Genomic DNA, 20822 nt, shown 5'->3' with positions numbered 1-20822 from the left:
CTTATCTGTGTGCTGATTAGATATTACCTTGTTTTCACATTAAACAGACTTCCACATGAGAAAGCAGCAAGGATGCAGTAACGTTTATGTTTCCTGGTGTCAACCTGTATTATTTCAGTAGACATTGAAATGAGGATGCATCTTGCTGCCTTTCCAATGTAGCAAGTTTAATTCAGTAATAGGTGAAAAAACATTCCTACAAAGGTGTTAATCAGAGACTTGGCTTTGTGGACACTTTTCAGAGAGCAAATTTGTTAGCATAAAAATAAAGTCAGAAAATGAAGAGCTGTTTAATCACTCAATTTGACTTTTCTGCCAGCATAATTTTTTTTTCTCTGCAACCCACTGCTAAATTGTGCTTCCTAGCTGTTTTTTATAAAATCACTTAATCAAATCTAACTCTGATTACATCAGAGAAGGCCAGGTACCCTACACCATAAGAGGGGGTTTGAAATTTTGACTTGTCTACTTAAAGATCACCAAAATCTGATCACAAGGTCAATTACATCCCTGGGTGGGATTGAACCACCAACCTTTTGGTTAATAGCCAAACATGCTAACCGATTGCACCACAGAGACACCTCGTAAAAGTCCATTCTGACAAAGGCTAATAAGCATTCATCTAGAACGTTTCCTAGAAAAACTTTAAAAAGTCAATAATCTGGAGAGTTTTTGTAAGAAACACATTGCTACTTTCCCATGATGAGTGAGTGCTTCAGGATCTCTTGCACTTACATGAGCAGCAGAGTACTGCAACGGAAGCATGCTGGGCCCATAACCCAGAGGTGGGCAGATTGAAACTATCTTCTGCTATATGCATTGTTTTTTGTTAATTAAAGTAATCCAAAACTGGGATTGATATTTTGGCTCTTTTATTTTTACTTAAAGTACAATAACTTTTACCATTTTAATTTGTTTTAATAGTATATTGACAGTATTGTTTTCTTTCAAAAATCCACTTAATTTTCTTTACCCTATTATTAAAATGGTAATTGACAAAAACAAACTACATTGTCACCAGAAGAGCAGTACAAAATGTACAAGTGATATATTAAAATCATCATTCCAGCTTGAATTTCAATGATGCTTTGGTGCAACAATTTTGTGAGAAACATCTTCACCCATAAAGAAAGATTTTCTTAATTCCTTACCTGTGTGCTGATTAGATATCACCTTGTTTTCACATTAAACAGACTTCCCCATGAGGAAGCAGCAAGGATGCAGTGACGTTTATGTTTCCTGGTGTCAACCTGTATTATTTCAGTAGACATTGAAATGAGGATGCATCTTGCTGCCTTTCCAATGAAGCAAGTTTAATTCAGTAATAGGTGAAAAACCATTCCTACAAAGGTGTTAATCAGAGACTTTACTTTGTGGACACTTTTCAGAGAGCAAATTTGTTAGCATAAACATAAAATCAGAAAATGAAGAGCTGTTTAATCACTCAATTGGACTTTTCTGCCAGCATAGTTTTTTTTCTCTGCAACCCACTGCTAAATTGTGCTTCCTAGCTGTTTTTTATAAAATCACTTAATCAAATCTAACTCTGATTACATCAGAGAAGGCCAGGTACCCTACACCATAAAAGGGAGTTTGACATTTTGACTTGTCTACTTAAAGATTACCAAAATCTAATCACAAGGTCAATTACATCCATGGGTGGGATTGAACCACCAACCTTTTGGTTAATAGCCAAACATGCTAACCGATTGCACCACAGAGACACCTCGTAAAAGTATATACTGACAAAGGCTAATAAGCATTCATCTAGAACGTTTCCTAGAAAAACTTTAAAAAGTCAATAATCTGGAGAGTTTTTGTAAGAAACACATTGGTACTTTCCCATGATGAGTGAGTGCTTCAGGATCTCTTGCACTTACATGAGCAGCAGAGTACTGCAACGGAAGCATGCTGGGCCCATAACCCAGAGGTAGGCAGATTGAAACTATCCTCTGCTATATGCATTGTTTTTTGTTAATTAAAGTAATCCAAAACTGGGATTGATATTTTGGCTCTTTTATTTTTACTTAAAGTACAATAACTTTTACCATTTTAATTTGTTTTAATAGTATATTGACAGTATTGTTTTCTTTCAAAAATCCACTTAATTTTCTTTACCCTATTATTAAAATGGTAATTGACAAAAACAAACTACATTGTCACCAGAAGAGCAGTACAAAATGTACAAGTGATATATTAAAATCATCTTTCCAGCTTGAATTTCAATGATGCTTTGGTGCAACAATTTTGTGAGAAACATCTTCACCCATACCCAAGACTTACTAGGCTGAATATGTATACACTAGAAAAGAGGTGCCTAAGAGGAGATATTATTAATATCTTCAAATATGTAAAGATACATAACAAAGAGTTATCAGAGGAATTATTTAATAAAAGAACACGTGGTCACTCGCTGCGACTGGAGGAAATTCAGAATGCAATGGAGGAAAGGGTTCTTCACTGTTAGGGCAATCAGGATGTGGAATTCCCTGCCAGGGAAGGTGGTAATGGCGGACTCTGTAATTGGATTTAAAAAAGGAATGGATACATTTCTGAATGAAAAAGCTATCCAAGGTTATAATACTTAAAATATCAACATGGTTAATCCGGGGGTAACATGAGTTATAGTAGTTAACTAGTCATAAAACATTATTCAGCAAGTATGTAGAATCATCACAACTTAAAACAGGTTGAACACGATGGGCAATTTGCCTCTATTCAACCTCAAAAACTATGTTACTATATGTTACTATATTACTGTAGTATACAGAACACCACAATGCAATGAGCAGTGATAGTGAGCACTGATGAGGATACTAGAACTGACACTGAGCAGCACGATGCAGCACTGGACTATTAGTAATGTACTGTAGTATGCTGAGCACCACAATGCAGCACAAGACAATGAGCAGTGATACTGAGCACTGATGAGGATACTACTGAGAACTGACACTGAGCAGGAGAGACACACTACTAGTATTACTGAGCAGCAATAAGTAACCACTGATACTGAGCACTGATATTGAGATTTCCACTGAGAGAACATAGCCACGTCCTCTCCGCTCTCTCTTCAATGCACGAGTAAAAATGGCGGCAACGCGCAGCTCTATATATAATATCCGAATCTCGCGAGAATCCGACAGCGGGATGATGACATTTTCCCTTGTTCAGGTTTTCCGAGTCAGGCGGGAACAACCGAGCCTGCCTCAGACCAGTGTAAACCACGTGGAGTTCGTGGGGAATTCGGTTCTCGGAGAACCGAACCCGCTCCTCTCTACCTTATACCCATCAATTTTTTTTATTTTCAATCTAAGCCCCTGCAGTTTTCTGTAAGCATCTGCTTCGCTATGATGATCAACAAGTCACAAGGGCAAACACTCAGGGCTTGAGGCATAGATCTTTGGACTAGCTGCTACAAGCATGGCAGAGGTGTCACTATCACTGGTGACACCCAGAGAGGTAACGAGGGAGATTGTAATGCAGTGCGTGCAAATAAGCAGCGCAATGGTAAAAAGGAGGCATGATTTCATAGGTAGGGGCGTGGCCTGGTGGCCTGAATCTACATTTTGTTGCTCCGGGTGTCCCGGGGGTTGGGGGCTGCACCCGGGGACTAGTGTGTAAGCGGTGCTGGCTCCTGCACAGTGACAGGGCATGGCCACCCAGTATGACACCTCCCTTCTTGACCATGCTGTAATTGCAGTCGCACTGCAGTTCAGCGTGATCATAAACAATGGTGTAGCCTCCTGCTGGTGCAGACTGTATGTGCGCGCAGGAAGCCGCCACCATTTTTGTGATCACAGCGGCTGAATGTGATGTCATACAGCCGCTGTGACCACGCCCCCTGTGTCTCCTCCATTGCAGACCCCATTTTGAAGCCTTGCCCCCGCACTGCTCCATCCCTGACTTGGAAATGGAGTGTTGCTGACCCCACTCTCCCCCCCTGCCCCGATTGACAGGCAGAGGCGATCGCATGCAGGCACATGCGTATGCTCTTAGCAATTTTTGCAGTTGGATTGCTTATTGTGATTGCAATCCAACCTGAATCAGGCCCTATTACCTATCACATAGCGCTGCGGGCAGTACAAAATTGGGTTAATATAGGAGAAAAACCCCCAGACCTGTGCTCCTTAACTGTACCTGGTGGCTAGTGGAGCGGCTGCCCAGTAATCAGTGTCCACCCCAGTGCGCACACGGCCCACCCCCTACGGCCACGCTCCCCTTAATCAGCGGCCTCGTGATCCGGAAGGGCGGTGTGTGTGTGACTGACCTTAGGAAGAAACCGGAGCCTCCGCTGCAGTGACCCAGCAACCAGGGCACGGGAGTATACAGCGCCGCTGGGAGTGATGAAGCTGCAGTAAAGATGTCTATTAGACCTAGCCTGCTGCAGCCCTTGTAGATTCTCATAAAACAAGTTCTTCTTTTCTTGTCAAAATTAATAGCTAAGAATAGGCTGCCTGAGGCAGGCCCCTGTTAAGTGGCCTGCTACTGAAGGCACCAACTACAAACTGAGCTCCCTGTTCATGGAAGCGGGGTTATAGAGGAGGATGCGCTGAGCATCTTGGGAACAGTCAAAAGCTTTGAGCCGGTTGGTGCCTCAGATCAAGATCCTACTCTACACCCCAATGTGAATCCTTGTGGAGTCCAGTGTACCCCACAGAAGAAATTAATGTGTCACACCCATTGGCAGCAACCTTAGAATAGCTGCTGACGGGCACAATTGAGAAAGGAAGGGGGGGGGCATTTGAATCCAGCACATAGATGCAATTCAAATATGTAATTTGTACCTTCCTATTTTAAAATATAATGGATGAACCTCACCCTGTGAGAACAATCTTCATGATCAAGAGATCTAATATGTAAAATAAGTATGAGTTGGGATAGGGCTGGGGAGGGTGGCAGCTCGGGCAGCCCCTCCCCCGTCAAGTTAAGGAGATTCAACTGAGGAAGCACAAGGGAACTCTCGTTTGGGGACAACAACTGCAGGGAGACCACATCTTTTCAGATGAACATGGGAGGGCGGAAGGCTGCCTAATACTGAAGCACCATCAAATATCAAACCATATCCAACAACTAGTACAAGCATTCCTGGGGGAAGGTCTGCAGCAGACGGATTTGCATACGGTGATGTCATCCAAGCAGTGGGCCAAAGTTGGCTGGAACCCTCATCTGCATATAAAAAGAGAAAAGGGGCATGCAGGGCATGGCGGCCTTTTGCAGTGCTTGGATGACCCCTAGTTCGCATTAAACACCCCCACCCTCCTTTGGTGTGGGGCTCATGTTGGCCATGCCCCATCCCCTGAAGCATTCATGCTGATTTCTTGCAGCAGCTGGGCACTGTAACAGCTCCAGAGCTGCTCTGTAAGGCAAGTAAAAGGGTGTGGGCCCTGCAGCACCACCTGTAGTTCGCATTGTGCGTTGGAAGGCACAAAGTAGGCAGACGGGAGGAGAAGTCAGGATAGTACACAAGGGCATCCTTTTCTCTTAGTCCGTAAAGGATGCTGGGGTCACATTAAGAACCATGGGGTATAGACGGGATCCGCAAGAGACATGGGCACTTTAAGACTTTCAAAGGGTGTGAACTGGCTCCTCCCTCTATGCCCCTCCTCCAGACTCCAGTTATAGGAACTGTGCCCAGGGAGACGGACATTTCGAGGAAAGGATTTATTGTTAAACTAAGGTGAGCATCTTACCAGCTCACACCTTAAGCATGCCGCAGAACGTGGCAGAACGTGGCATTCAACAGAACACAAGCCAACGGCATGAACAATTGCAGCAAGAAGGCCAGGTACCCTACACCATAACAGGGGTTTTCGAAATTTTGACTTGTCTACTTAAAGATCACCAAAATCTGATAACAAGGTCAATTACATCCCTGGGTGGGATTGAACCACAAACCTTTTGGTTAATAGCCGTACACACTAACTGATTGCGCCACAGCGACACTTTGCAAAAGTACTTACTGACAAAGGCTAATAAGCATTCTCATGCTGCTTTCTCATGTGGAAGTCTGTTTAATGTGAAAACAAGGTGATATCTAATTAGCACACAGGTAAGGAATTAAGAAAATCTTTATTTAAGGGTGAAGATGTTTCTCACAAAATTGTTGCCCCAATGCATCATTGAAATTCAAGCTGGAAAGATGATTTTAATATATCACTTGTACATTTTGTATTGCTCTTCTGGTGACAATGTAGTTTGTTTTTGTCAATTACCATTTTAATAATAGGGTAAAGAAAATTAAGTGGATTTTTGAAAGAAAACAATACTGTCAATATACTATTAAAACAAATTAAAATGGTAAAAGTTATTGTACTTTAAGTAAAAATAAAAGCTAAAATATCAATCCCAGTTTTGGATTACTTTAAATGGACTGCAGATCTCTCTTGGCCTGGACCTATGGGGGTCAAATGCAGGACATTGCATGTCAGCCATGTTGTCACATCTCGGCTGAAAGAATACAAAATTATATATATACAGTCACTTGAAAACATTATTGGTGATTATTCCTGCAGGTAATCACCACACCTTAGATCACATATAATTTGTGATCCTCCTTTCTCTATTCAAACGTGACAGCAAGGCTCACCCATTGCACTCTGGGTGTGCTGCTCCTGCGATTTCCCCAAATGTGGGAAACTTGACTGCATAATTTGTGTTTCCCCTGGTCGGCTCTCGTATAATTCAGATCTCTTTGTCTCAGGTCTCTCTCCAGCCTAGTTTGCTGTCTGTTTCCACTTCTCTTTTCTTGAGCTGCTCCCTTCTATGCCCTTGCGCACTATCCTGACTTCTCCCGTCTGCTTACTTTGTGCCTTCCAATGCACAATGCAAACTACAGGTAGTGCTGCAGGGCCCACACCCTTTTACTTGCCGTACAGAGCAGCTCTGGAGCTGTTACAGAGCCCAGCTACTGCAAGAAATCAGCTTGAATGCTTCAGGGGCTGAGGCATAGCCAACATGAGCCCCACACCGAAGGAGGGTGGAGGTGTTTAATGCGGACTAGGGGTCATCCAAGCGCCGCAAAAGGCCGCCATGCCCTGCACGCCCCTTTTCTCTTTTCACATGCAGACGAGGGTTGAAGCCAACTTTGACCCACTGCTTGGATGACATCACCATATGCAAATCCATCTGCTGCAGGCCTTCCCCCAGGAATGCTTGCACTAGTTGTTGCATTTGGTTTGTTGTTTGGGGGTGCTTCAGTATTAGGCAGCCTTCTTCCCTCCCATGTTCATCTGAAAATATGTGTTCTCCCTGCAGTTGTTGTCCCCAGATGAGAGTTCCCTTGTGCTGCCTCAGTTGAATCTCCTTTACTTGACAGAGATGTGCCTGAGCAGCGGCCCTCCCCAGCCCTATCCCAAATCATACTTATTTTGCATAGGAGATACCATGGTCATGAAGATTGTTCTCCCAGGGTGAGGTTCATTCATTGCATTCTGGGTATGCTGACCCCTGTGATTTCCCCAAATGTGGGTAACTCGACTGCATTATTTGTTGTAGTGGGGGACTGTGTTTGTGTTTTCCTCTGGTCAGCTCTGGTAAAAGTCAGATTTCTTTGTCTCAGATCTTCCTCTAGCCTTGTTCTTCTTTCGAGAGTTCCCTTGTGCTGCCTCAGTTGGATCTCCTTCACTTGACAGGGGGGTGCCCGAGCAGCGACCCTCCCCAGCTCTAGCCCAACTCCTACTTACCTGCCAGGTGAGATACTATGATCATGAAGGTGCTTCTCCCAGGGCAAGGCTCACCCATTGCACTCTGGGTGTGCTGCCCCTGCGATTTCCCCAAATGTGGGAAACTTGACTGCAGAATTTGTGTTTCCCCTGGTCGGCTCTCGTATAATTCAGATCTCTTTGTCTCAGGTCTCTCTACAGCCTAGTTTGCTGTCTGTTTCCACTTCTTTTTTCTTGAGCCCCTCCCTTTTATACCCTTGTGCACTATCCTGACTTCTCCTCCTGTCTGCTTACTTTGTGCCTTCCAATGCACAATGCAAACTACAGGTAGTGCTGCAGGGCCCACACCCTTTTACTTGCATTACAGAGCAGCTCTGGAGCTGTTACAGTGCCAAGCTGCTGCAAGAAATCAGCTTGAATGCTTCAGGGGCTGGGGCATGGCCAACATGAGACCCACACCGAAGGAGGGTGGGGGTGTTTAATGCAAACTAAGGGTCATCCAAGCACCGCAAAAGGCCGCCATGCCCTGCACGCCCCTTTTCTCTTTTCATATGCAGACGAAGGTTGAAGCCAACTTTGACCCACTGCTTGGATGACATCACCATATGCAAATCAATCTGCGGCAGGCCTTCCCCCAGGAATGCTTGCACTAGTTGTTGCATTTGGTTTGTTGTTTGGGGGTGCTTCAGTATTAGGCAGCCTTCTGCCCTCCCATGTTCATCTGAAAATATGTGTTCTCCCTGCAGTTGTTGTCCCAGATGAGAGTTCCCTTGTGCTGCCTCAGTTGAATCTCCTTTACTTGACAGAGATGTGCCTGAGCAGCGGCACTCCCCAGCCCTATCCCAAATCATACTTATTTTGCATAGGAGATACCATGGTCATGAAGATTATTCTCCCAGGGTGAGGTTCATTCATTGCATTCTGGGTATGCTGACCCCTGTGATTTCCCCAAATGTGGGTAACTCGACTGCATTATTTGTGGTAGTGGGGGACTGTGTTTGTGTTTTCCTCTGGTCAGCTCTGGTAAAAGTCAGATTTCTTTGTTTCAGATCTTCCTCTAGCCTTGTTCTTCTTTCGAGAGTTCCCTTGTGCTGCCTCAGTTGGATCTCCTTCACTTGACAGGGGGGTGCCCGAGCAGCGACCCTCCCCAGCTCAAGCCCAACTCCTACTTACCTGCCAGGTGAGATACTATGATCATGAAGGTGCTTCTCCCAGGGCAAGGCTCACCCATTGCACTCTGGGTGTGCTGCCCCTGCGATTTCCCCAAATGTGGGAAACTTGACTGCATAATTTGTGTTTCCCCTGGTCGGCTCTCGTATAATTCAGATCTCTTTGTCTCAGGTCTCTCTCCAGCCTAGTTTGCTGTCTGTTTCCACTTCTTTTTTCTTGAGCCCCTCCCTTTTATACCCTTGTGCACTATCCTGACTTCTCCTCCTGTCTGCTTACTTTGTGCCTTCCAATGCACAATGCAAACTACACACCCTTTTACTTGCCTTACAGAGCAGCTCTGGAGCTGTTACAGTGCCAAGCTGCTGTAAGAAATCAGCTTGAATGCTTCAGGGGCTGGGGCATTGGCAACATGAGCCCCACACCGAAGGAGGGTGGGGGTGTTTAATGCGAACTAAGGGTCATCCAAGCGCCGCAAAAGGCCGCCATGCCCTGCATACCCCTTTTCTCTTTTCATATGCAGATGAGGGTTCCAGCCAACTTTGGCCCACTGCTTGGATGACATCACCGTATGCAAATCCGTCTTCTGCAGAACTTCCCCCAGGAATGCTTGTACTAGTTGTTGCATTTGGTTTGTTGTTTGGGGGTGCTTCAGTATTAGGCAGCCTTCTGCCCTCCCATGTTCATCTGAAAATATGTGTTCTCCCTGCAGTTGTTGTCCCCAGATGAGATTTCCCTTGTGCTGCCTCAGTTGAATCTCCTTTACTTGACAGAGATGTGCCTGAGCAGCGGCCCTCCCCAGCCCTATCCCAAATCATACTTATTTTGCATAGGCGATACCATGGTCATGAAGATTGTTCTCCCAGGGTGAGGTTCATTCATTGCATTCTGGGTATGCTGACCCCTGTGATTTCCCCAAATGTGGGAAACTCGACTGCATTATTTGTGGTAGTGGGGGACTGTGTTTGTGCTTTCCTCTGGTCAGCTCTGGTAAAAGTCAGATTTCTTTGTCTCAGATCTTCCTCTAGCCTTGTTCTTCTTTCGAGAGTTCCCTTGTGCTGCCTCAGTTGGATCTCCTTCACTTGACAGGGGGTGCCCGAGCAGCAATCCTCCACAGCTCTGGCCCAACTCCTACTTACCTGCCAGGTGAGATACTATGATCTTCACTGTTAGGGCAATCAGGATGTGGAATTCCCTGCCAGGGAAGGTGGTAATGGCGGACTCTGTAATTGGATTTAAAAAAGGAATGGATACATTTCTGAATGAAAAAGCTATCCAAGGTTATAATACTTAAAATATCAACATGGTTAATCCGGGGGTAACATGAGTTGTAGTAGCTAACTAGTCATAAAACATTATTCAGCAAGTATGTAGAATCATCACAACTTAAAACAGGTTGAACACGATGGGCAATTTGCCTCTATTCAACCTCAAAAACTTTGTTACTATATGTTACTATATTACTATGTTACTGTAGTATACAGAACACCACAATGCAATGAGCAGGGATAGTGAGCACTGATGAGGATACTAGAACTGACACTGAGCAGCAAGATGCAGCACTGGACTATTAGTAATGTACTGTAGTATGCTGAGCACAACAATGCAGCACAAGACAATGAGCAGTGATACTGAGCACTGATGAGGATACTACTGAGAACTGACACTGAGCAGGAGAGACACACTACTAGTATTACTGAGCAGCAATAAGTATCCACTGATACTGAGCACTGATATTGAGATTTCCACTGAGAGAACATAGCCACGTCCTCTCCGCTCTCTCTTCAATGCACGAGTAAAAATGGCGGCAACGCGCAGCTCTTTATATGGAATCCGAATCTCGCGAGAATCCGACAGCGGGATGATGACATTTTCCCTTGTTCAGGTTTTCCGAGTCAGGCGGGAACAACCGAGCCTGCCTCGTACCAGTGTAAACCACGTGGAGTTCGTGGGGAATTCGGTTCTCGGAGAACCGAACCCGCTCCTCTCTACCTTATACCCATCAAATTTTTTTATTTTCAATCTAAGCCCCTGCAGTTTTCTGTAAGCATCTGCTTTGCTATGATGATCAACAAGTCACAAGGGCAAACACTCAGGGCTTGAGGCGTAGATCTTAGGACCAGCTGCTACAAGCATGGCAGAGGTGTCACTATCACTGGTGACACCCAGAGAGGTGGCGAGGGAGATTGTAATGCAGTGCGCGCAGATAAGCAGCGCAATGGTAAAAAGGAGGCATGGTTTCATAGGTAGGGGCGTTGCCTGGTGGCCTGAATCTACATTTTGTTGCTCCGGGTGTCCCGGGGGTTGGGGGCTGCACCGGGGACTAGTGTGTGAGCGGTGCTGGCTCCTGCACAGTGACATGGCATGGCCACTAGAGATGTGCACCGGAAATTTTTCGGGTTTTGTGTTTTGGTTTTGGGTTCGGTTCCGCGGCCGTGTTTTGGGTTCGAACGCGTTTTGGCTAAACCTCACCGAATTTTTTTTGTCGGATTCGGGTGTGTTTTGGATTCGGGTGTTTTTTTCAAAAAACCCTAAAAAACAGCTTAAATCATAGAATTTGGGAGTCATTTTGATCCCAAAGTATTATTAACCTCAATAACCATAATTTCCACTCATTTTCAGTCTATTCTTAACACCTCACACCTCACAATATTATTTTTAGTCCTAAAATTTGCACCGAGGTCGCTGGATGACTAAGCTCAGTGACCCAAGTGGCCGACACAAACACCTGGCCCATCTAGGAGTGGCACTGCAGTGTCACGCATGATGGCCCTTCCAAAAAACACTCCCCAAACAGCACATGACGCAAAGAAAAAAAGAGGCGCAATGAGGTAGCTGTGTGACTAAGCTCAGCGACCCAAGTGGCCGACACAAACACCTGGCCCATCTAGGAGTGGCACTGCAGTGTCACGCAGGATGGCCCTTCCAAAAAACACTCCCCAAACAGCACATGACGCAAAGAAAAAAAGAGGCGCAATGAGGTAGCTGTGTGACTAAGCTCAGCGACCCAAGTGGCCGACACAAACACCTGGCCCATCTAGGAGTGGCACTGCAGTGTCACGCAGGATGGCCCTTCCAAAAACACTCCCCAAACAGCACATGACGCAAAGAAAAAAAGAGGCGCAATGAGGTAGCTGTGTGACTAAGCTCAGCGACCCAAGTGGCCGACACAAACACCTGGCCCATCTAGGAGTGGCACTGCAGTGTCACGCAGGATGGCCCTTCCAAAAAACACTCCCCAAACAGCACATGACGCAAAGAAAAAAAGAGGCGCAATGAGGTAGCTGTGTGACTAAGCTCAGCGACCCAAGTGGACGACACAAACACCTGGCCCATCTAGGAGTGTCACTGCAGTGTCACGCAGGATTGCCCTTCCAAAAAACACTCCCCAAACAGCACATGACGCAAAGAAAAAAAGAGGCGCAATGAGGTAGCTGTGTGACTAAGCTCAGCGACCCAAGTGGCCGACACACACACCTGGCCCATCTAGGAGTGGCACTGCAGTGTCACGCAGGATGGCCCTTCCAAAAAACACTCCCCAAACAGCACATGATGCAAAGAAAAATAAAAGAAAAAAGAGGTGCAAGGTGGAATTGCCTTGGGCCCTCCCACCCACCCTTATGTTGTATAAACAGGACATGCACACTTTAACCAACCCATCATTTCAGTGACAGGGTCTGCCACACGACTGTGACTGAAATGACGGGTTGGTTTGGACCCCCACCAAAAAAGAAGCAATTAATCTCTCCTTGCACAAACTGGCTCTATAGAGGCAAGATGTCCACCTCATCATCATCCTTCGATTCATCACCGTGTACATCCCCCTCCTCACAGATTATCAATTCGTCCCCACTGGAATCCACCATCTCAGCTCCCTGTGTACTTTGTGGAGGCAATTGCTGCTGGTCAATGTCTCCATGGAGAAATTGATTATAATTCATTTTAATGAAACTCATCTTCTCCACATTTTCTGGAAGTAACCTCGTACGCCGATTGCTGACAAGGTGAGCGGCGGCACTAAACACTCTTTCGGAGTACACACTTGTGGGAGGGCAACTTAGGTAGAATAAAGCCAGTTTGTGCAAGGGCCTCCAAATTGCCTCTTTTTCCTGCCAGTATACGTACGGACTGTCTGACGTGCCTAATTGGATGCGGTCACTCATATAATCCTCCACCATTCTTTCAATGGTGAGAGAATCATATGCAGTGACAGTAGACGACATGTCCGTAATCGTTGGCAGGTCCTTCAGTCCGGACCAGATGTCAGCATCAGCAGTCGCTCCAGACTGCCCTGCATCACCGCCAGCGGGTGGGCTCGGAATTCTGAGCCTTTTCCTCGCACCCCCAATTGCGGGAGAATGTGAAGGAGGAGCTGTTGACCGATCAAGTTCCGCTTGACTTGATAATTTTCTCACCAGCAGGTCTTTGAACCCCTGCAGACTTGTGTCTGCCGGAAAGAGAGATACAACGTAGGTTTTAAATCTAGGATCGAGCACGGTGGCCAAAATGTAGTGCTCTGATTTCAACAGATTGACCACCCGTGAATCCTGGTTAAGCGAATGAAGGGCTCCATCCACAAGTCCCACATGCCTAGCGGAATCGCTCTGTCTTAGCTCCTCCTTCAATGTCTCCAGCTTCTTCTGCAAAAGCCTGATGACGGGAATGACCTGACTCAGGCTGGCAGTGTCTGAACTGACTTCACGTGTGGCAAGTTCAAAAGGTTGCAGAACCTTGCACAACGTTGAAATCATTCTCCACTGCGCTTGAGACAGGTGCATTCCACCTCCTATATCGTGGTCAGATGTATAGGCTTGAATGGCCTTTTGCTGCTCCTCCATCCTCTGAAGCATATAGAGGGTTGAATTCCACCTCGTTACCACTTCTTGCTTCAGATGATGGCAGGGCAGGTTCAGGCGTTTTTGGTGTTGCTCCAGTCTTCTGTACGTGGTGCCTGTACGCCGAAAGTGTCCCGCAATTCTTGTGGCCACCGACAGCATCTCTTGCACGCCCCTGTCGTTTTTTAAATAATTCTGCACCACCAAATTCAAGGTATGTGCAAAACATGGGACGTGCTGGAATTTGCCCAGATATAATGCACGCACAATATTGCTGGCGTTGTCCGATGCCACAAATCCACAGGAGAGTCCAATTGGGGTAAGCCATTCTGTGATGATCTTCCTCAGTTGCCGTAAGAGGTTTTCAGCTGTGTGCGTATTCTGGAAAGCGGTGATACAAAGCGTAGCCTGCCTAGGAAAGAGTTGGCGTTTGCGAGATGCTGCTACTGGTGCCGCCGCTGTTGTTCTTGCGGCGGGAGTCAATACATCTACCCAGTGGGCTGTCACAGTCATATAGTCCTGAGTCTGCCCTGCTCCACTTGTCCACATGTCCGTGGTTAAGTGGACATTGGGTACAACTGCATTTTTTAGGACACTGGTGAGTCTTTTTCTGAGGTCTGTGTACATTTTCGGTATCGCCTGCCTAGAGAAATGGAACCTAGATGGTATTTGGTACCGGGGACACAGTACCTCAATCAAGTCTATAGTTGGCTCTGAAGTAATGATGGATACCGGAACCACGTTTCTCACTGCCCAGGAAGCCAAGGCCTCAGTTATCCGCTTTGCAGCAGGATGACTGCTGTGATATTTCATCTTCCTTGCAAAGGACTGTTGGACAGTCAATTGCTTGGTGGAAGTAGTAAAAGTGGTCTTACGACTTCCCCTCTGGGATGACCATCGACTCCCAGCAGCAACAACAGCAGCGCCAGCAGCAGTAGGCGTTACACTCAAGGATGCATCGGAGGAATCCCAGGCAGGAGAGAACTCGTCAGAATTGCCAGTGACATGGCCTGCAGGACTATTGGCATTCCTGGGGAAGGAGGAAATTGACACTGAGGGAGTTGGTGGGGTGGTTTGCGTGAGCTTGGTTACAAGAGGAAGGGATTTACTGGTCAGTGGACTGCTTCCGCTGTCGCCCAAAGTTTTTGAACTTGTCACTGACTTATGATGAATGCGCTGCAGGTGACGTATAAGGGAGGATGTTCCGAGGTGGTTAACGTCCTTACCCCTACTTATTACAGCTTGACAAAGGCAACACACGGCTTGACACCTGTTGTCCGCATTTCTGTTGAAATACTTCCACACCGAAGAGCTGATTTTTTTGGTATTTTCACCAGGCATGTCAATGGCCATATTCCTCCCACGGACAACAGGTGTCTCGCCGGGTGCCTGACTTAAACAAACCACCTCACCATCAGAATCCTCCTTGTCAATTTCCTCCCCAGCGCCAGCAACACCCATATCCTCCTCATCCTGGTGTACTTCAACACTGACATCTTCAATCTGACTATCAGGAACTGGACTGCGGGTGCTCCTTCCAGCACTTGCAGGGGGCATGCAAATGGTGGAAGGTGCATGCTCTTCACGTCCAGTGTTGGGAAGGTCAGGCATCGCAACCGACACAATTGGACTCTCCTTGTGGATTTGTGATTTTGAAGAACGCACAGTTCTTTGCTGTGCTTTTGCCAGCTTAAGTCTTTTCATTTTTCTAGCGAGAGGCTGAGTGCTTCCATCCTCATGTGAAGCTGAACCACTAGCCATGAACATAGGCCAGGGCCTCAGCCGTTCCTTGCCACTCCGTGTGGTAAATGGCATATTGGCAAGTTTACGCTTCTCCTCCGACGATTTTTATTTAGATTTTTGAGTCCTTTTTTTACTGATCTTTTGTGTTTTGGATTTTACATGCTCTGTACTATGACATTGGGCATCGGCCTTGGCAGACGACGTTGATGGAATTTCATCGTCTCGGCCATGACTAGTGGCAGCAGCTTCAGCATGAGGTGGAAGTGGATCTTGATCTTTCCCTATTTTTGGAACCTCAACATTTTTGTTCTCCATATTTTAATAGGCACAACTAAAAGGCACCTCAGGTAAACAATGGAGATGGATGGATACTAGTATACTTATGGATGACGAGTGACTGACGACACAGAGGTAGCTACAGCCGTGGACTACCGTACTGCGTCTGCTAGTATAGAGATGATAATTAATGATATAAAAAAAATATATATATAACTACTGTAGGTATATATAATATAATGACGGACCTGGTGGACACTGTCAGCAGACTGCTAAACTACTAGTATGAAGAAGATAGAAAAAAACTTCCACCACAGGTAGGTAGGTATACAATTATGGACGAGCACTGACGACACAGAGATAGCCACAGCCGTGGACTACCGTACTGCGTCTGCTAGTATAGAGATGATAATTAATGATATAAAAAAAAATATATATAACTACTGTAGGTATATATAATATAATGACGGACCTGGTGGACACTGTCAGCAGACTGCTAAACTACTAGTATGAAGAAGATAGAAAAAAAAACCCACCACAGTTAGGTATACAATTATGGACGAGTGACGACACAGAGGTAGGTACAGCCGTGAACTACCGTACTGCGTCTGCTAGTATAGATAATATACTAAATATATTACTACTGTAGGTATATAATATAATGACGGACCTGGTGGACACTGTCAGCAGACTCCTAAACTACTAGTATGAAGAAGATAGAAAAAAAAAACCCACCACAGGTAGGTATACAATTATGGACGAGCACTGACGACACAGAGGTAGGTACAGCCGTGGACTACCGTACTGCGTCTGCTAGTATAGATAATATAATAAATATATTACTACTGTAGGTATATAATATAATGACGGACCTGGTGGACACTGTCAGCAGACTGCTAAACTACTAGTATGAAGAAGATAAAAAAAAAACCCACCACAGGTAGGTAGGTATACAATTATGGACGAGCACTGACGACACAGAGATAGCCACAGCCGTGGACTACCGTACTGCGTCTGCTAGTATAGATAATATAATAAATATATTACTACTGTAGGTATATAATATAATGATGGACCTGGTGGACACTGTCAGTAGACTCCTAAACTACTAGTATGAAGAAGATAGAAAAAAAAAACCCACCACAGGTAGGTAGGTATACAATTATGGACGAGCACTGACGACACAGAGATAGCCACAGCCGTGGACTACCGTACTGCGTCTGCTAATATAGAGATGATAAAGATGAAAAAAAAAATATAACACTACTGCAGATAAATATTTATATAATATATGTATGACGGACCTGCTGGACACTGTCAGCAGAATGCGTTTATAGAATAAAAAAAAAACACCACAGGAGTGTTTAACTTTTTCAGGCAGACAATATACTGGTGGTCACACTGGCAGCAAAAGTGTTCACTGTACTCCTGCTATAACTGCTCCCCAGTCTCCCCCACAATTAAGCTGTGTGAGCAGTGAGCACTCAGCACAGTCAGATATACATAGATGATATATCATGCAGCACACTGAGGCTGAGCACAGATATGGTATGTGTATCGTTTTTTTTCAGGCAGAGAACGGATTATAAATAATAAAACTGGTGGTCACTATCAGCAAAACTCTACACTACTGAGTACTCCTGACAAGTTCAACTGCTCCCCAAATTAGTAGTAAATCAAATGTCACTCGTCTCTATCTTCTAATCTAAACGGAGAGGACGCCAGCCACGTCCTCTCCCTATCAATCTCAATGCATGTGTGAAAATGGCGGCGACGCGCGGCTCCTTATATAGAATCCAAGTCTCGTGAGAATCCGACAGCGGGATGATGACGTTCGGGCGCGCTCGGGTTAACCGAGCAAGGCGGGAGGATCCGAGTCTGCTCGGACCCGTGCAAAAAAGGGTGAAGTTCGGGCGGGTTCGGATTCCGAGGAACCGAACCCGCTCATCTCTTATGGCCACCCAGCATGACGCCTCCCTTCTTGACCATGCTGTAATTGCAGTCGCACTGCAGTTCAGCGTGATCATAAAAAATGGTGTAGCCTCCTGCTGGTGCAGACTGTATGTGCGCGCAGGAAGCCGCCACCATTTTTGTGATCACAGCGGCTGAATGTGATGTCATACAGCCGCTGTGACCACGCCCCCTGTGTCTCCTCCATTGCAGACCCCATTTTGAAGCCTTGCCCCCGCACCGCTCCATCCCTGACTTGGAAATGGAGTGTTGCTGACCCCCCTCTCCCCCCCTGCCCCGATTGACAGGCAGAGGCGATCGCATTCTCTGCGGGGTGCCGCAGAAAATGCAGGCACATGCGTATGCTCTTAGCAATTTTTGCAGTTGGATCACTTATTGTGATTGCAATCCAACCTGAATCAGGCCCTATTACCTATCACAATGCGCTGCGGGCAGTACAAAATTGGTTTAATATAGGAGAAAAACCCCCAGACCTGTGCTCCTTAACTGTACCTGGTGGCTAGTGGAGCGGCTGCCCAGTAATCAGTGTCCACGCCAGTGCGCACACGGTCCACCCCCTACGGCCACGCTCCCCTTCATCAGCGGCCTCGTGATCCGGAAGGGCGGTGTGTGTGTGACTGACCTTAGGAAGAAACCGGAGCCTCCGCTGCAGTGACCCAGCAACCAGGGCACGGGAGTATACAGCGCCGCTGGGAGTGATGAAGCTGCAGTAAAGATGTCTATTAGACCTAGCCTGCTGCAGCCCTTGTAGATTCTCATAAAACAAGTTCTTCTTTTCTTGTCAAAATGAATAGCTAAGAATAGGCTGCCTGAGGCAGGCCCCTGTTAAGTGGCCTGCTACTGAAGGCACCAACTACAAACTGAGCTCCCTGTTCATGGAAGCGGGGTTATAGAGGAGGATGCACTGAGCATCTTGGGAACAGTCAAAAGCTTTGAGCCGGTTGGTGCCTCAGATCAAGATCCTACTCTACACCCCAATGTGAATCCTTGTGGAGTCCTGTGTACCCCACAGAAGAAATTAATGTGTCACACCCATTGGCAGCAACCTTAGAATAGCTGCTGATGGGCACAATTGAGAAAGGAAGGGGGGGGGGGGACATTTGAATCCAGCACATAGATGCAATTCAAATATGTAATTTGTACCTTCCTATTTTAAAATATAATGGATGAACTTCACCCTGTGAGAACAATCTTCATGATCAAGAGATCTCATATGCAAAATAAGTATGAGTTGGGATAGGGCTGGGGAGGGTGGCTGCTCGGCCCCTCCCCCGTCAAGTTAAGGAGATTCAACTGAGGAAGCACAAGGGAACTCTCGTCTGGGGACAACAACTGCAGGGAGACCACATCTTTTCAGATGAACATGGGAGGGCGGAAGGCTGCCTAATACTGAAGCACCATCAAATATCAAACCATATGCAACAACTAGTACAAGCATTCCTGGGGGAAGGTCTGCAGCAGACGGATTTGCATACGGTGATGTCATCCAAGCAGTGGGCCAAAGTTGGCTGGAACCCTCATTTGCATATGGAAATAGAAAAGGGGCATGCAGGGCATGGCGGCCTTTTGCGGTGCTTGGATGACCCCTAGTTCGCATTAAACACCCCCACCCTCCTTTGGTGTGGGGCTCATGTTGGCTATGCCCCAGCCCCTGAAGCATTCAAGCTGATTTCTTGCAGCAGCTGGGCACTGTAACAGCTCCAGAGCTGCTCTGTAAGGCAACTAAAAGGGTGTGGGCCCTGCAGCACTACCTGTAGTTCGCATTGTGTGTTGGAAGGCACAAAGTAAGCAGACGGGAGAAGTCAGGATAGTGCGCAAGGGCATAGAAGGCAGTGGCTCCAGAAAAGAGAAGTGGAAACAGACAGCAAACTAGGCTGGAGAGAGACCTGAGACAAAGAGATCTGAATTATACGAGAGCCGACCAGGGGAAACACAAATTATGCAATCAAGTTTCCCACATTTGGGGAAATCGCAGGAGCAGCACACCCAGAGTGCAATGGGTGAGCCTTGCCCTTGGAGAAGCACCTTCATGATCATAGTATCTCACCTGGCAGGTAAGTAGGAGTTGGGCTAGAGCTGGGGAGGGTCACTGCTCGGGCACCCCCCTGTCAAGTGAAGGAGATCCAACTGAGGCAGCACAAGGGTACTCTCGAAAGAAGAACAAGGCTAGAGGAATATATGAGACAAAGAAATCTGACTTTTACCAGAGCTGACCAGAGGAAAACACAAACACAGTCCCCCACTACCACAAAAAATGCAGGCGAGTTTCCCACATTTGGGGAAATCACAGGGGTCAGCATACCCAGAATGCAATGAATGAACCTCACCCTGGGAGAACAATCTTCATGACCATGGTATCTCCTATGCAAAATAAGTATGATTTGGGATAGGGCTGGGGAGGGCCGCTGCTCAGGCACATCTCTGTCAAGTAAAGGAGATTCAACTGAGGCAGCACAAGGGAACTCTCATCTGGGGACAACAACTGCAGGGAGAACACATATTTTCAGATGAACATGGGAGGGAAGAAGGGAATTCCACATCCTGATTGCCCTAACAGTGAAGAAACCTTTCCTCCATTGCGTTCTGAACTTTCCTCCAGTCGCAGCGAGTGACCACGTGTTCTTTTAATAAATAATTCCTCTGATAACTCTTTGTTATGTATCTTTACATATTTGAAGATATTAATAATATCTCCTCTTAGGCACCTCTTTTCTAGTGTATAAATATTCAGCCTAGTAAGTCTTTCCTTATAGTCCAGTACTTTAAGGCCTTTAATCAATTTAGTCTTCAGGATCTCTGACACTTCCATGAGCAGCAGAGTAGTGCAATGGAAGCATGCTGGGCCCATAACCCAGAGGTCGATTGATCGAAACTATCCTCTGCTATGTGCATTTTTTTTTTTATAATTAAAGTAATCAAAAACTGGGATTGATATTTTGGCACTTTTATTTTTACTTAAAGTACAATAACTTTTATCATTTTAATTTGTTTTAATAGTATATTGACAGCATTGTTTTCTTTAAAAAATCCACTTAATTTTCTTTACCCTATTACTGAAATGGTAATTGACAAAAACAAACTACATTGTCACCAGAAGAGCAATGCAAAATGTACAAGTGATATATGAAAATCATCTTCCATCTTGAATTTCAATGATGCATTGGGACAA

General features: G+C 45.9%; 8 non-coding genes across 8 annotated transcripts; 5 read left to right on the top strand and 3 right to left on the bottom strand.

The window, feature by feature from the left end:
* Positions 1-505: 505 nt before the first annotated feature.
* On the bottom strand, positions 506-579 carry TRNAN-AUU (transfer RNA asparagine (anticodon AUU)). Its single transcript has one exon. It is a non-coding gene; the product is annotated as a tRNA-Asn (tRNA).
* Positions 580-7358: 6779 nt separating this feature from the next.
* Positions 7359-7522, top strand: LOC135030185 (U1 spliceosomal RNA). Its single transcript, XR_010226233.1, has one exon. It is a non-coding gene; the product is annotated as a U1 spliceosomal RNA (small nuclear RNA).
* A 152-nt stretch (positions 7523-7674) lies between these two features.
* On the top strand, positions 7675-7837 carry LOC135030267 (U1 spliceosomal RNA). The gene has a single exon (XR_010226303.1). It is a non-coding gene; the product is annotated as a U1 spliceosomal RNA (small nuclear RNA).
* A 673-nt stretch (positions 7838-8510) lies between these two features.
* LOC135030194 (U1 spliceosomal RNA) lies at positions 8511-8674 on the top strand. The gene has a single exon (XR_010226242.1). It is a non-coding gene; the product is annotated as a U1 spliceosomal RNA (small nuclear RNA).
* A 152-nt stretch (positions 8675-8826) lies between these two features.
* Positions 8827-8989, top strand: LOC135030232 (U1 spliceosomal RNA). Its single transcript, XR_010226277.1, has one exon. It is a non-coding gene; the product is annotated as a U1 spliceosomal RNA (small nuclear RNA).
* A 655-nt stretch (positions 8990-9644) lies between these two features.
* LOC135030164 (U1 spliceosomal RNA) lies at positions 9645-9808 on the top strand. Its single transcript, XR_010226214.1, has one exon. It is a non-coding gene; the product is annotated as a U1 spliceosomal RNA (small nuclear RNA).
* A 9744-nt stretch (positions 9809-19552) lies between these two features.
* On the bottom strand, positions 19553-19715 carry LOC135030293 (U1 spliceosomal RNA). Its single transcript, XR_010226323.1, has one exon. It is a non-coding gene; the product is annotated as a U1 spliceosomal RNA (small nuclear RNA).
* A 152-nt stretch (positions 19716-19867) lies between these two features.
* LOC135030187 (U1 spliceosomal RNA) lies at positions 19868-20031 on the bottom strand. The gene has a single exon (XR_010226235.1). It is a non-coding gene; the product is annotated as a U1 spliceosomal RNA (small nuclear RNA).
* Positions 20032-20822: the final 791 nt, after the last annotated feature.

The sequence above is a fragment of the Pseudophryne corroboree genome, unplaced genomic scaffold (assembly GCF_028390025.1).
Source record: "Pseudophryne corroboree isolate aPseCor3 unplaced genomic scaffold, aPseCor3.hap2 scaffold_497, whole genome shotgun sequence".
Lineage (NCBI taxonomy): Eukaryota > Metazoa > Chordata > Amphibia > Anura > Myobatrachidae > Pseudophryne > Pseudophryne corroboree.
Note: the sequence above shows the minus strand (reverse complement) of the source record. Positions and strands in the feature narration are given on the sequence as shown.